The following is a 14,180-nucleotide window of genomic DNA, read 5'->3' on the forward strand; positions in this document are numbered from 1 at the left end:
TTAGTTTGGGTCGAGCCTTGTCTCATTTTGATGCTGTGTGCTTCTGAGGAAGTTAGGTGTGTCAGATTCTTCTCTTTCCAGTGAACTTCTGGTCTGCTTGTTTATTTCCCAGGAAGTTAATGCAGGAGGTGCCTTGAAGACTGGAAGCTGAAGAGAAAAATGCATTCCTTTTTATTTGTTGAAAGTCTCACATCTTTATTTTTAGACTTGCTATCATTTGAATGCACAGTACCTCCTGTGTTATACAAACACAGCTATAAAGAATACCTTTGGGACTTGATTTAAAAAAAAAAAAGAAAAAGAAGAAATCATACACTTGAAGGCCAATATGACCCTTACTGGAAATGTAAAGTAGCTGGGGTAGGTACCCATGACAGGAGATAAAGAGCTCTACTGAGAGTGAGTTAAAAAGGACAGGAGAGATCCCAGTGCTGGATGCAGTAGGCTGTGTCATGGTGCCTTCTCAGCAGGCCAGTGTTTTCAGCTCTCTGTCCTTAGCTCCAAATGCCAGCTTGCTTTACTGGTGGTCAGACAATGTCTTACAGAAGTCCAAGATGAAGATTAACTTCAGTGTTAAATCTGAGCCTAGTATGCTTTGTAAAAAGCTGTGTAGACCCTCTGTCACAGCTCTCAGTTCTGTGAGCTGTTGTGCCCTGGAGGTCCCTTCCCCTACCCAAGACCCCCTGTGAAATTTTTGATGAACTACTGTGTGTAAGCAGTACCTGGAATCAATGCAAGGAGCACAGGCCTAGGAGGCTGTAGTTGCAGTTTTCTACAATCTTTAATTTGAAGTAAATTTCTCTGAATTTATACTTCAGTTACCAGGATTTCTGTTCAGTGGCATAACCCAGTTATCTGTCACTAGCCTGTTTTTTAATGTACACATGTTCATGTATATAGGCCTATATGTGTAGATATCATAAATGAAATTCTAAGGTTATAGAGATGACAGTAGGTGGTTTGGTAAGTAAAACACGTGTGTGCAGTCTTGGTAGTTTGAATTTCTGATGTGTTTAACTGCTCAGAGGCCTTAGATTCAAGATGGCATCAGTGGGTGATAATGTCCTTTCTTGTAGCATTTCCTTGCAGCCTTAGGAATCCTTTAAGCAGTTGATAGTAAAGAAAAATACCAAGTAAGTATTCAAAATCTGGTTGCACTTTTGTCCTGCTCAGCCACAAGTAATCTCCAAACAGACTGGAATGGGGACACCTTCAGTGAGTGCCCCTTCATGTAGGGAGCCAGAAAATTCTCCTGTTCATTTCCTATTTCTGTGAAACAAGTCTGCCTGTATGTAGTTTGAGGTCTTATATTAATTGGTGACAACTTGGTTTCTGGTGTGGTTCCAAAATAAGGTAAACCTTGTGTCAGAAACTCTGGCTGTTCTCTTGAGATGACTGCTCTGGGCTGTAGACCTTATTGCTGTGTGTGTGAATGTCTGCTTGTTTTTTTTTTCCCTAAAGTGCTTCAAAAATCATGCTCCAGTACACATGAGGATTTATCTTTTTTTCAGCTGCCTTTTCTGACTTGAACTGGGGCATAATGTAAATATTTCTGTAGTTAATATGATGCTAGAGAATTACTTTTGTGTGTGTGTGCGATCAGTATAAATTCAAGGTTTATTGAACTATTGATGTGTTGTATCAAGTCTTGGAAGAAAAAGTAAAATTACTTGATTTCACTAAGATTTACAAGCATCTTTTCTCTTGTTTAGGGCTGACACTTCACTGAGAAATCTTTATCTGAGTCAAAGTTCTGCAACCAATAACAGAGAGCTATAATTAAAAGTTTTTCTAAACCAGTTTGTATTTAAAATATTGGGAGATATATTATTAGGGGCATCAGTCAGGTATTCTTAGAGCTTATAGCCTTATTTTATTGGCATCATAGTTAAAACCCAGTGAAATATGTCCACTTTTCCATGCAAGTCATTGTGTGACCAAAATTGTCCTCATGTCTTAATGGGGTGGTGAACTGTGGTGTGTGAGGCCAGTTGGCTTTTAGATAACAGATATTTCTGTTACAATGCTAAGACAGTTAATACACTCTGAAGAAATTAATATTAGGAATAAACCTAGGAGTATGAACCAGCATAGTTCTTGCTCTTTGTGCCTTTGGAGAGATGTTTGTTGTGGCATCAGTGACCCAAGAACACACAAAAAGCTGGATTATAATGTGTGTGTGGCTTCTGCAAGTGAGTTGGGCAATTACTTCAACTGAGCAGGGGCAATTCCTGCCAAGAAGCACCCAAGCTTCAAAACTCTTTTTCAAAACAAATGTTAGGGCCTTGACTGTGCCCACCCTTTCTGCTGGATTCTGCAGGCAGATGTGTGGGTTAAGGCTGTGTTAGGGAAGACTTTACACTGGACTCTGTGGGGTGGTTGAGGTGCAGTGTGGTTTCCAAGATGGGTGAGAAATTCAGAACTACCCTGTGCAACTACTGACAGTGTTGTGTTTTAAAATCAACTGCTGATATTGTGACACTGTCTATGTTAAAATATGCCTTTGGCCTTGAAAATGACGTGCTTATGCAAGGCTTTGTCACTGCATGCATGATACAGGTCACTGTATACTTCTCACGGAATCATATGGTCACTTAAGTACAAGCAACTGGTAATTCATTAATGGATATTGACAATACATTCCTAGTATTTGACTCATGTAGAGTCAGGTGGTCTATACCTTCAAGGTATATACAGCTGATCTTAGTAACATTAACATCTGCCTCACTTTTTATGAGGCAAAAAGCACATCAATGCTTCCATCTTCAACTAGATACCACACAAGACCAAAAAATAGGTGTAAACTGAGTGTTTTAAGTTAGCTGTTTTTTGGCTTTTTTCTGTGTTGGTAGCACAATATTAAATGCAATTGCAGAACTGTAATATTTGTGGGATTTCTAAGCATAAAGCACACATGCTTATCACTTTAAGCTGGAAAATAGTAGTATTGTTTACTGTACAAGTAACAGTTTTGCATTCATAGGGAGCTTTGTTTACTCTCTGTAATGTGCTGTTTATCTTTAGCCCTATTCCTCTGATCCCTTTGACCCTGTTGACTGTTTTAGTGTCATAGAACTTAAAAGATTTGAGCAGTGGTTTTCCTTGTCTGGTTCCCAAGTACCACCTGAAGCACCAGTGGAGGGAAGGCTGGGCTCCCCATACAGGCAGGGAGGAGCTTCTACCAGCAGGTGCTTGGCAGGAGGGACATGGGAGCAGATCCTGGGGACATGTCCTCCCCTGTGTCACCAGGAGTGAGGGGTGCCCTGTCCATCCCGCCGTGTCTCTGCCACTCACCCCTGAGGCTGTGCAGCAGCTGATGCTACTTGAGGTGCTCACATGTGCCCAGTGCTGTGTAGTGAAGACATGATGGCTGTTTTCTTTAAGAATTTACAGTCTAAATTAGAAAGGAATAAGGTAGAAACACAAAGCAGTTGGCCTCTTCCTGCATGTGGTTTTCCTTGAGTTCTTGAAGCATGCTCTAGGTTATTTCCCATCTCTTCTTCCTCTCCCAGAAGTGGGGTGGTGGTGTATGTACAACAAATGAGCCTTACCCTTAGTGGACTGGCATCTAAAATTTTGAAATAACAAATACAGGAAAACAAAGGTAAAATGCAGGTAAACAAATACAGGTAAACAGGTAAATCCTGTTTAACATATTCTCTGATCTTGAAAACAGCATTTTTTTAAAGCCAGGGTGAAATAATCTAAACAGAGACAGGACATTAAGGCCACATAAATAACCTCTTCAAAAAGAAATATGCTTAGTTTTGTTTTAAAAAGTGTTGATGTGAACTGTGAAGTTTTAATTGCTTTAGTGAAATAAGATTCCCTACCTCCTAGTATTAGGATTTTTGTTGTTATTTTAGTCTGAGTTGAGACAATATTGCCTACACTGACTTCCCTCCCCAACCCATGAACACTGAATTTGCTATTGGTAAGCTGGCAGGTTATTTCAGTCACATTATCAGATTTGAACTTTACAAAAATGCTACTTTTGAATTTATCCCATTCAGCAAGAGCAAACTAAGGCCACAGCCACCAGCCACACAGTGATACAACTTCTGCTTCCTTTACTACTTTGCCCCATTGAGACAGACAAAACATGAAACAGCAGAAGAATCCACATAGATTTGATTTATGCAGTGTAAAAAACCACACCAGAAGGCAACTTTAATGGAAAGCTTTTGAAATATTTCACAATTGAAGCACCTAGAACTCTTCTGTCAAAGAAAGAGAAATGTGTATCATTAGTATATAAATGTCAATTGTATGTTCTCTAAATAAGCCAGTAATTCACTGACCCTGGAAAAAAATTCACCACTTCTTAAAATCTTTTGGATTCACAGTGAAACAGTATTGGATTCACAGTCTTCTTGGACTTTTACAGAAGCCTGTGAACTTCTGAAGGTATCTCTTGTCTTGGCAACAGAAACCTTAGGATGCTTGCTAGTTTTGTGTTAACTACCATATTTAAACAGTAACTTTTTAGCTTCATTTATTGCTCATGATTTTTTTTAATATACATAGCATTAAATGTTATAACAAATACAAAAGGTGACTCCAAACAGTCAAAGAGATAGTGTGAGAAATATCCTGTAAATGCTGATATTCTTGACATACTGAATTCCAAGCCATTTAGAAACTGTATCTGTATGAAGACCTTACATCAAATTGAAATTGGGAAATCCTAATTCTTAAAGGCTATTAGGTATCTGAATGTTGATATGTACCTACTTGAGCACTTTGGAATGCTGCTTCTAGATGTTTGTTGATCACTAACCCCAAGCACTGCTGTTGCTTTTCTCCCTACCCCCGTAACATTAAGTTTTATAGTCAGCATCACTGGATGAAGCTCCTTTCCTGAACAGGGCTTTATTTTGCATTCTTCCTCTATTCCCTACTTCCATAGATACCAGCTATTGAAGTATTGGGGCACCTGCTTTGATTTTTCATCTATTTCTTTTCCCACATAGAGAGATATTCCTTAGTTAGAGCTGTTCTTCCACTACAAAAATGTTCACATTTATTTGTTTTTTACCACTAGATTCCATTTAAGCAATCTTGTCACTAGAGGGTCCTCTAACAAATTACCAAGAGCTCAAGTCAGTTTGGATCATGAGTTGAGAGGGTTTAGTCATGGCATATATTTGTGTTTTTAGCTTCCAGGGCTATGAGGGTACAGCCCCACTTCTCAGTGAGTGGAATGAGCTGGTTTGGCCATTGGGAGCCCCTGGGGTGGTGTCACTGCAGGGTGGCTCCTGCTGTGTTCCTGCTCTGCAGCTCATCTGCTGTGGGATGTGCAGAGAGACCTTCCTCAGTGGGAGGTGGACACACCTTGTGTCAGCTCTCAGCAGGGTCAGGCAGTGAGAGGTGCTGAAGTCAGGCTCTTGGCTTTTCTCTGGTTTTTGTATTTCATGTGTACGAGCATGTTTTGGGCCTTCTCTCCCCATGTGAATTGATCATTCAGAGAAGTGGCATGATGGTGATAACTGTGCAGTGGATTCAGTGGGTGTGTTTAAATGTTTAAGAAGAAAATTGGCTGGTGCATGATTTCCTGTTTGCCCCTAACCGTGAGTTTTTCCAGTCTGGACCAAAATTCTTAAGAGTCACAATATCTCTCTGAGTACTTTCTCCTCCTTGGCTTTATATAACAAAAAATTTCAGTCACTTTTACTTTCTTAAAAGTTGCTTTCCAAGTATTTTTGCCTCATTTGGTGTGATTTCTGTTGCTTTAAGGAGAAGTGGATAGAAAAAGAAGATACATTTAGGTCATGGGATTTGAAATCTTGGTGTGTGTGTGTGTATGAAACACATGTGCCTAAAAAATGGTGTATTTCCTTTCCTGTGGGGTTTGGGACCCAACCCCACATTACCTAAATAGAGATCATGTGTTGCTCTTGTCTCCACTAAATTTTGTATTTAAAATTCCCAGTGAGGAGACTGAAGATGTTCTCAGGGTGCTGCTGGCACCCTGATCCCTGTCACATGGAATTGGCTTCAGGTGTGCTTAGGTGGCGTGACCTTAAAACCACAATTCTGAGCTGGCCTGTCCATTGCTGTTGATGCTTCTGGCTGGGCTGTGATGATGGCAGCAGGTACCTTCACTGTGCACATTCAGGGTTTCACTGCAGTGTTCCTGGTTAATATCACAGTTTACAAAAACAATTCTAAATTACGCACAATCTCTGAACTGCATGAGGCTGGGAGGTGCTGAATGGAGCTGGTGGTCCCCTCTTGGTCTGATTTGTGCTTCAGGTTTTGTAAACTCCACAGTCTTGAGCAGCTGAATTTTCTTTCACATCATTATATCTGACCAAGGTATAACACAGCTGAAAAATTGTGCTTTGAGTGTTCCTTTAATCCCAGTAGTTTTTGGTGTAGATACCTTCTCCCCATCAAACCCTTCCTGGTTCATTTTAAGTCATCCAGAATTATGATTTATAATGTTCTCTATTGTGGATATTTTGTTGTGTTACAAAAAAAAAAAAAATCTGCTGCCTTAGCTAGGCTGATATTTTTGTTTTGTTTTGTGGAAAACAGTGGTAATATGTTTTTTTTTCCTTTGAAATGTTACACTGAATGTTTTGTAGGAAATTTTTTTTTACTGTGTTTTCAATAAAGGTAAAGTGTGATTTATAGCAGAGTTTTGTCCTTTTTTTTTTTATTATAAGCAATGAAAAAAGAATCTGTGTCATTCTAAGTTATCCTGTCTGTAATTGGTAGGAATAGTTGTGTTCTTCTCTCTTCTTCCTTCTCCCAATTTAACCTGCTTTTGAGATTCTCAAGTGGTTGCATTTCTAAAATAGCTGAGGTAGGGAATGTGATGGAGATTCCTCTACATTCAGAGGCATCACAGCCCTGTGTTTTAAGACAGGTGTGCAATTAATTGGAACTCTCTGCTTTAGGCCAGTGGGGATTGTTTATAGCAAAGTATGCTCATTATGTAATTTGTAAGTAATTTGCAATTCCCTAATAGTTTGACTGAAGGGCAATTTTTACATGTTAAACCCCTGACCACCATGCTTCCTAAACTGTCTGTAACTTAAACAGCTTCAGACTTTAAATTCCATTTCACAGGAGAGTTTAGGCTGTTTTTAAAGTTCAAGGAGCATGTGGCTGGAAGGGACCTGGAGATGTTTGATCCATCCAGCTGCACAGGATCAAACATAGCTGCATTATTCCTGGTATTTAACCAGCCTGGCAGGGGCTACATGTGATGGGATTGCTGTGCTGTCTCTAGGCAGTATATTCCCGTGTTTAATTGTCCAAGATTTCATAAATGTCAAATGTGAAGGGCCCTTGCCATGCTTTAAGCTTTAATTTTGTTCTCAAACATCCCTAGTAAAACAAGTCTTTCTGCTTGCACTAGCTTTTTCCACACCTGAAAGGTTACATTTCTCTTTATTTTCCACACCTGAAAGGTTACATTTCCCTTCATTTTCTATATGAGAAGTGACCTCCATTCTCTTAACAGTTTTATGGAGGCCTCTTATCATCCTTTTTGCTGTCTGTGGGGATGCTTATGTATTTTTGGAAACACAGAACTCAAGTGGACACAGAAACCTCCAAGCTTGAGCTCTGGCACTACTTCATATCTTCAGTACTTTCTTTTTTTTTTTGGCTTGGTTGGTTTGGTTTTTTTGACAGACAGTGGGAGAAGAGGCATCTCAGGTGTTGTCCTCAGTATAGACTTTTATGCCTTTTTACTGCCTTCAGTATGTTTCTGCATATTGCATATTGGACTGGGCAATCTCATCTTCATATCTGAAGATGCTCCCCCAGGGACTCAACAAAATAAATACATAAAAGGATTGCTTTTCTTGAATTTAATTATCTTGAGTGCAATCCCAGCTCACTGTGGCCACTTCCTCCTAATGTACCCCTGTGTCTGAAAGCTCTGCAGGGATTCACACAAGTCTGTGTGTCTCTGCCCATAAATGTGTGCAGCAGTTTTAAGGGACATTTTGACATCTGTATCATGACCAGGCAATGTGAGCCTTTCTCTCCATGCATTCCCCGTGACAGAAAACCTGCTAGGAAAAGAAGGAGCCGTTTTTTCAGGGAGTGTTGGTTGGGCAGTGGGAGATGAGCTGGCAGAAGGGTTGAGCTCAAGGTCAGACAATCTCATGGCACCTGAACACTTTCCTATTGTTTCATTTAACTTCTTTTGCTTTTGGTAGCTTTTCTCTTCCAGCTGCTCCCTTCCAGCTGTGAAAGTGACCCTCCATAGCATATATCAGAGTATTTAAAATGAGCTTTTCTAGACCTAAAGAAATCAAGAGCCCAAATCTCACAAAACCCCCTCAGAAATGTGGAAAGCTCACTAAGAATTTATATAAACTTTGAGTTCCCTAAATTTCTGCTAACATGATCTCATATTCTTTTTATTCTATGTGCTGATTCACTGCTGAGAACTGTTATGACTTAATGTGTTCCCAAATGATCCCTAACAGAACAGGATATTGAAAGGATGTATCCATTTGCCAGTGGAAATAGGATTCGTTTCCTTGTTAGTAAACGCTGATTTAGCAATGTACCATAAAAGAAAGAGGTTCCTTTGTATTGTGGATGTATTCAAATCCCAAAATGATGGGAAAAGCAGCAGCCTTTCCTGTACTGAGAGAACTCTGTGTAGCAGAGAGCAGGTGGGGAACCTGGTGCTTTCCCTCAGGACTGCTCAGTGTCAAGAAAGAAACATCCCAGGCTCTCATTCACACAGACCTTCAGTGGTATGTGTAAAACAAACAAACAAACAAACAACAGTCCCACCACAGGCCTCCTCCAATATTTACACTTTGTGGTCTCCAAACAATTCCGACTGGTGACACCATGTGCTCTCTGAATGACTCATGAAACACTGCTTATATCTTTAATATTTTAATGTCACTATGTATTTAATCAATAACAGCCCTGGTAAGTTGTACCTGACTGTTGTTAGCTGGGTTCTAAAACTGAATCTCTGCATTGCAATTTTAACTGCTCTTACTGATTTCATATTAAAATCTGGCTTCAGGGAAAACAAGGGAAGATTACACCCAACTCTTACATAATTGGGGTTTCTGTTCCTCATCAAGTAAAGGTTGATCACTTTAAAACACTTCTGGCCCTGAGTTATGCTTGGTCTTCATTTACAGTGGTATCAGACTTGACCAGACCTGACCGGGTGGTGTAAGCAAGTGAGCATCCTTGAGCTGGAACTGTAAAAAACAAAAGAAAACTCTTTTCCTGCATGAGACAGGGATCTATGAAGTTCCTCTGCTGCCAAGATACTTTCTTTGTGCTACTCCTGGATTTTCTGTAGTATGATATGACCCAGCTCACATCCATCAATCAGTAAATAAAGTCTAAAGTTGGGAAGAAAAAGAAGTGTAACTGAAATTTAACCCAGGATTTTGGCTAACTGATAAATCAGTGTGAACTATCAATGTGAATGGAAAGGAACCCAGCATCTTGAATAATTTGTTATTGTCATGTTCTAGGATGTAAAAATGAAATTTTAATGCATAATTCCGAATAACTTTTTTTTTATCCTAGAATAACTGAAACAGAGCAATTGAATTTATTTCTGAAAACACCATACCCTGTCCATTTTATGTCTGAGACTCCCTAAAGCTTGGACAGAGTGGCAGAGAGTGACTGTGCAATCCCCCATCGGTATGCAGAGCTGCATCAGTCATCTGTACAGCAGCCCAGGACTATGATAAAATGAAACCATGAAACAAAGCACTGAGGTGAACTTTGTCCATGGGGAAGCCTTTTTAAGTGATCCAATGTCAGCAAATTGCTTACTAATGTGTTGACTTATGGCAATCCTCAAAAGTAAAATGAAAAGGCTGGAATTTACAGCATATCAATGAATCAGTTGATAAGCTTTTACTGGTTTAATATCCTCCTAGTTTTGCTGCTTGGAGCCACTTCAGGTTAGCAACAGAATGTTTACCATCTCTGTGTGATAAAGGAAGTCAAATGACTAAACAAATTCCAGGACCATTATACTGTTTGGTGAGATTTAAATTAAAATCGTTGGGAGAAATCATGTGGAGGGGGGAGGAAGAAACTAAAGTCAACTGCATCATTTCCCAATGGCTTACCTCCTGCTTCCTAAACAATGGCAGGATTTTTAGCGGAGCTGGAGATAATGTAATGCATTAGAAAAGATTTAATTGCACCAATAAAAGGCTATACCACAATTAAATGACATACAGAGTGACATTTATAGGGAGGATCAAAGAAATTCACTACCTAACATGCTGAAGCGACACCCTGCTCTCTGTGTATGGGAGTGCTAAAAAGTAGCCTACTTTGGTTTCAGTGACCTTTCTTATCTCCTTTGATCTAGATTATTAAAAATTTTAATGCCAGGTGTAATAAGGGCTACTGTAGAACCCTGAAACAAGCAATATGTGTCCTTCCTGGTACTAATACTTCAGACCTTGTTTTTTATTTTGTGATATTTATTTAAGCATATGAAACTTGACATTTAACCTTTGTGATCCTTCCAAAGGCAGCAGGGTTATTAAAAAAACTTTTTTTTTTTTTTGCTATTGTGATGCCATTTGATTATGCTAATGTTTAGGGAGTGACATTTTAAAAGCACAGTTCGATTTTGAGAAGCAAATTCTATTTTAGAAGAGCTTTTTAGTGCCTGGAAATGGATAGCTCCTTGTGAAAACTTTCTTTAATGCTTTAATTAACCAACATTTTAAAGTATAAGAGTGAACAGCAGGAAAACTCATCTGCAGTTCCCACTTGAAAACCACTAAGAAAAATAAGTGCAGATCCTTTAATCATTACTTGCACTGAATTTATTCAAACCTAATCATTATGAGAAGACTTTATAAATTTGTTCTTAATAGAAGGTAGAAAAGCAGTCCCCATTTTGTTCCCTGTTGGATGAAGATCTGCCTGTGGCATTTTGAAATGTGGGCAGCCAGGTGCCAAAGGCAGGGACCCTAAAGCCCAGGGCAGGTGGCTTGGAGGGTTGCTGCTGTAGCCATCTGAAGTCCAATGAGAGAAATTGTGACCAATGACACTCAGCTGCAGCTTTCAGCACATTTAGGAGCCTTCTCCAACCTCCTGTTGCTGAGACCTTGTTTCATGGCTTTCTGGGGTGTCTTGGGCCCATGGGAAACTGGCAGCCTTCTTGGGAAAAATGCCTGTTTGCTTCTCCAGACTTTCAAACAGCAGGAAAATCCAGGGGTTGCTGTTGTCTGTTCCAGTCATGCTTTTTGAGGGCAGTCACAATCCACCGGCAGGTTAATTTATTCCAAACTTAAGGGCTTGAGCACTTTTGAGTGGAACATCAGCGTTCTACAGTCACCTTCATATTCTTTTTCTCTGCTCCAGGGAAGGATTTTGCATTGGTTCTAAAGAGGATGGAATGAACAGACTGACAGAACAACTGGGTGGCTCCAGTGCTGCCTGTTCAGTGTGAATGAGAAGGAATGAGTGAAAAGGGAGGGAGGGAACTCCTGATATTCAGGAGTTCTGGTTTAAGGAAGCTGAATTGCCCCAAGGAAAAAGACCAAGGAAGCAAATACAGCAAAACATTTTTTCAAATAGTTGCTTTCTTAATTTTCTATCCTTAGGAGGCACTGCTTCCCTAAAGTCTTTAGACTCTTTTCTAACAGTATATCCCCTCCAGGAAGCTTAAATTCTCTAAGACGCAATTCTGCTCAAAAAGAGGAAACTAGAATTTTTATAATTTAATTACTTATATGAAACAATGATTTATTACATTGTTTTTTGAACTTTAACTTTTCTAGTGCATGCATTCTGTCTAGTTTCTTACTAAAAATATAATGCATTTGGAACATTATTAAGAAATAAATATTGTCTAGTGACACACCTGTAGCAGAAGTAAGGCTTACCTAATTAGTTCAATTTAACTAAGCATGCCCCATCATGTATTACTCTGGTCTGATACTGCTCTTTTCTACACACAGGACAACTTTTTACCTGTAAATTTTTCAAAGGTTTTCAGGCATCACTGAAAAAATCATTATAATTACAATTACTTACTGTATATTTCATCTTGTTGGTACAGATGAAACAGACTAGATTACAGAATGTAAAAACAGTTAATTAATCAATCCATGAACACTCTACAACATGCATGTTTTTAAAATTAAAGTGTTAAGAGAATTTTGTAAGTCTCCAGATACTCACATGAAATTTCATGGATTAAATTATTCCAGGTTAGTATATTCCTCTATAGCTCAGTTACAAAGTAAGTTTTCCCATATGCTTTTAAAAAAGGTTATAAAAAAGAATAAAGTGCTTCATCATAAAATAGCTTTAAATTATATTTCTTACCATAAAAATCTGGAATCAAAATTCCTTTTCAAGATGATTACATTTAATTCATTAAGATATTCACTTAGGTAGTTTAATTAAAAGACTCATGTATTATGTGCTTGAATAGTTATATAAAAATGTACTCCCTTAATGGACTACATGGGAACATGAATGCAGCACCTGTTTTTTCAAAGGAAAGAAAACAACCTCAGAACCAAACCTGACTTTAAAGCATTCTAACAGCTGAAAAGGAAAAAAATGCTGACAAGAAAAATTCTGAAAGGTCATCAGTTTGCTTCTGTGATTACTGCACTCTTTCGAGTGAAAACAAAATTAGTTTGTGAAATTGTGAATTTTGTGTTAACAGCACATGGAGTGGCAGAAAGCAAGAAATGGCAACTGCTGCTGGCTGGAGGAAAAAATTATAAACCAAACATTTAAAATGAAATTTGATTAATTTTCCTCCCCTTTCCCAACAGAGACATTACATTTCAAGAGGTGATGCACATCAAATGCAGCGTTTCTCACATACAACAAAACAAAAGAGAAAGAAAGTTGACAGGCTACAAGAAAACTTCACCTTTATCTGACCTACATTCCCACCATGCTGATGATCTCTGTCCTGACAAAAGATACAGAGTTGGACAAAAAAAGCAGTTGGCTCTTAGAGAAAGGGGAAACTGGGGAAGGAGTGAAGCCCAGAAGCAGCAGAGGATTAATGGCCAGCACCAGCTGGAGGGAGAGCTCTCAGAGCTTCCACATACAGTGGCTTTTCCCTTGAGGGAGGAAAGCCAAGGAAACACCAAGGACAAAAACACTTCCAGAGGCATTTGCTTTTTTGTGCCAAATCTAAAGTAACCTTTTTAATGAATGCTGTCTTTTGCTCCTTCTTGTGAAGTTTCAGACTTTCAGGGTAGCCAAATTTGGCAGATCTTTCCAGTCCTCTCCCACCTGTCTGTGGACAGTTGTTCACCTCCAGCTAATGTTGATGTAAAAAGAAGCAACAGGCCTGTATCAAAGGTCATTCAAAGACTTGATTCACAACACACACGTCTAAAAAAATTTAAAAGGGGAACAGGCAGAAAAACTACCCTAAGATGCACTGTGGAAAGGAATTTTTAAGCAATTGGGATAATTCTTCTAATTACCATCATCACCTCTCTGAAGCAGCTCTCTGTTCCATCAGTCACTTGTCTCTTTTGCTTAATATTTTCAAGATGATGGATTAGAGAATGTAATAAAGCAGGATGTGATTATGCCCATGCTGCACATGGGCACTGAGCAGGCCATCAAGGTAAAATGCAGGCATTTCATCAAATAACTTGAGGAAGTGACTGTCTGGCATTGGGTGTACACCTGCTTTGTTTCCCAAGTAGAAATAACTGTTGTACTCATCTGAAATTAACAATGCTTTTGAGAAGGCAAAAATATCTTGAATTGTACGAACAGCAAATATTTCCCTGATGAATGAAGACCAGAATCATATCTAAGAGGAGTTTGTTTGCAGCAGAAAATAGCCTATATCTGCTTTGCAAGAACAGATAAACAGGTTTCTCCACTGTCATAACATCAGAAGTGCACAAATACCTCCTCTACCACGTCATGTTCAAAATAATGTCAGAGTTGGCCACTGAGTCGGTCTCCACTTATTAAAAGTAGAATTAAAATTAAAGTATTATAAAATATTATAAAAAATTAAAAGTAGAATTTTTCCTTCATTTCTTCCTCCAGCTGATGACTTTCAGCAGTACCTCAGTAAATAAAATAAATAAATACAACTGTGAGTCCACACAATTATTCAGTTATATTTATACCCTGGATTGAATTGCAAATTCTTTCCTGAATTTTGGACAGCACTGTATGGATTTTCCATGCTGTGTGGA

This window comes from Geospiza fortis, unplaced genomic scaffold (genome assembly GCF_000277835.1).
Source record: "Geospiza fortis unplaced genomic scaffold, GeoFor_1.0 scaffold282, whole genome shotgun sequence".
NCBI lineage: Eukaryota > Metazoa > Chordata > Aves > Passeriformes > Thraupidae > Geospiza > Geospiza fortis.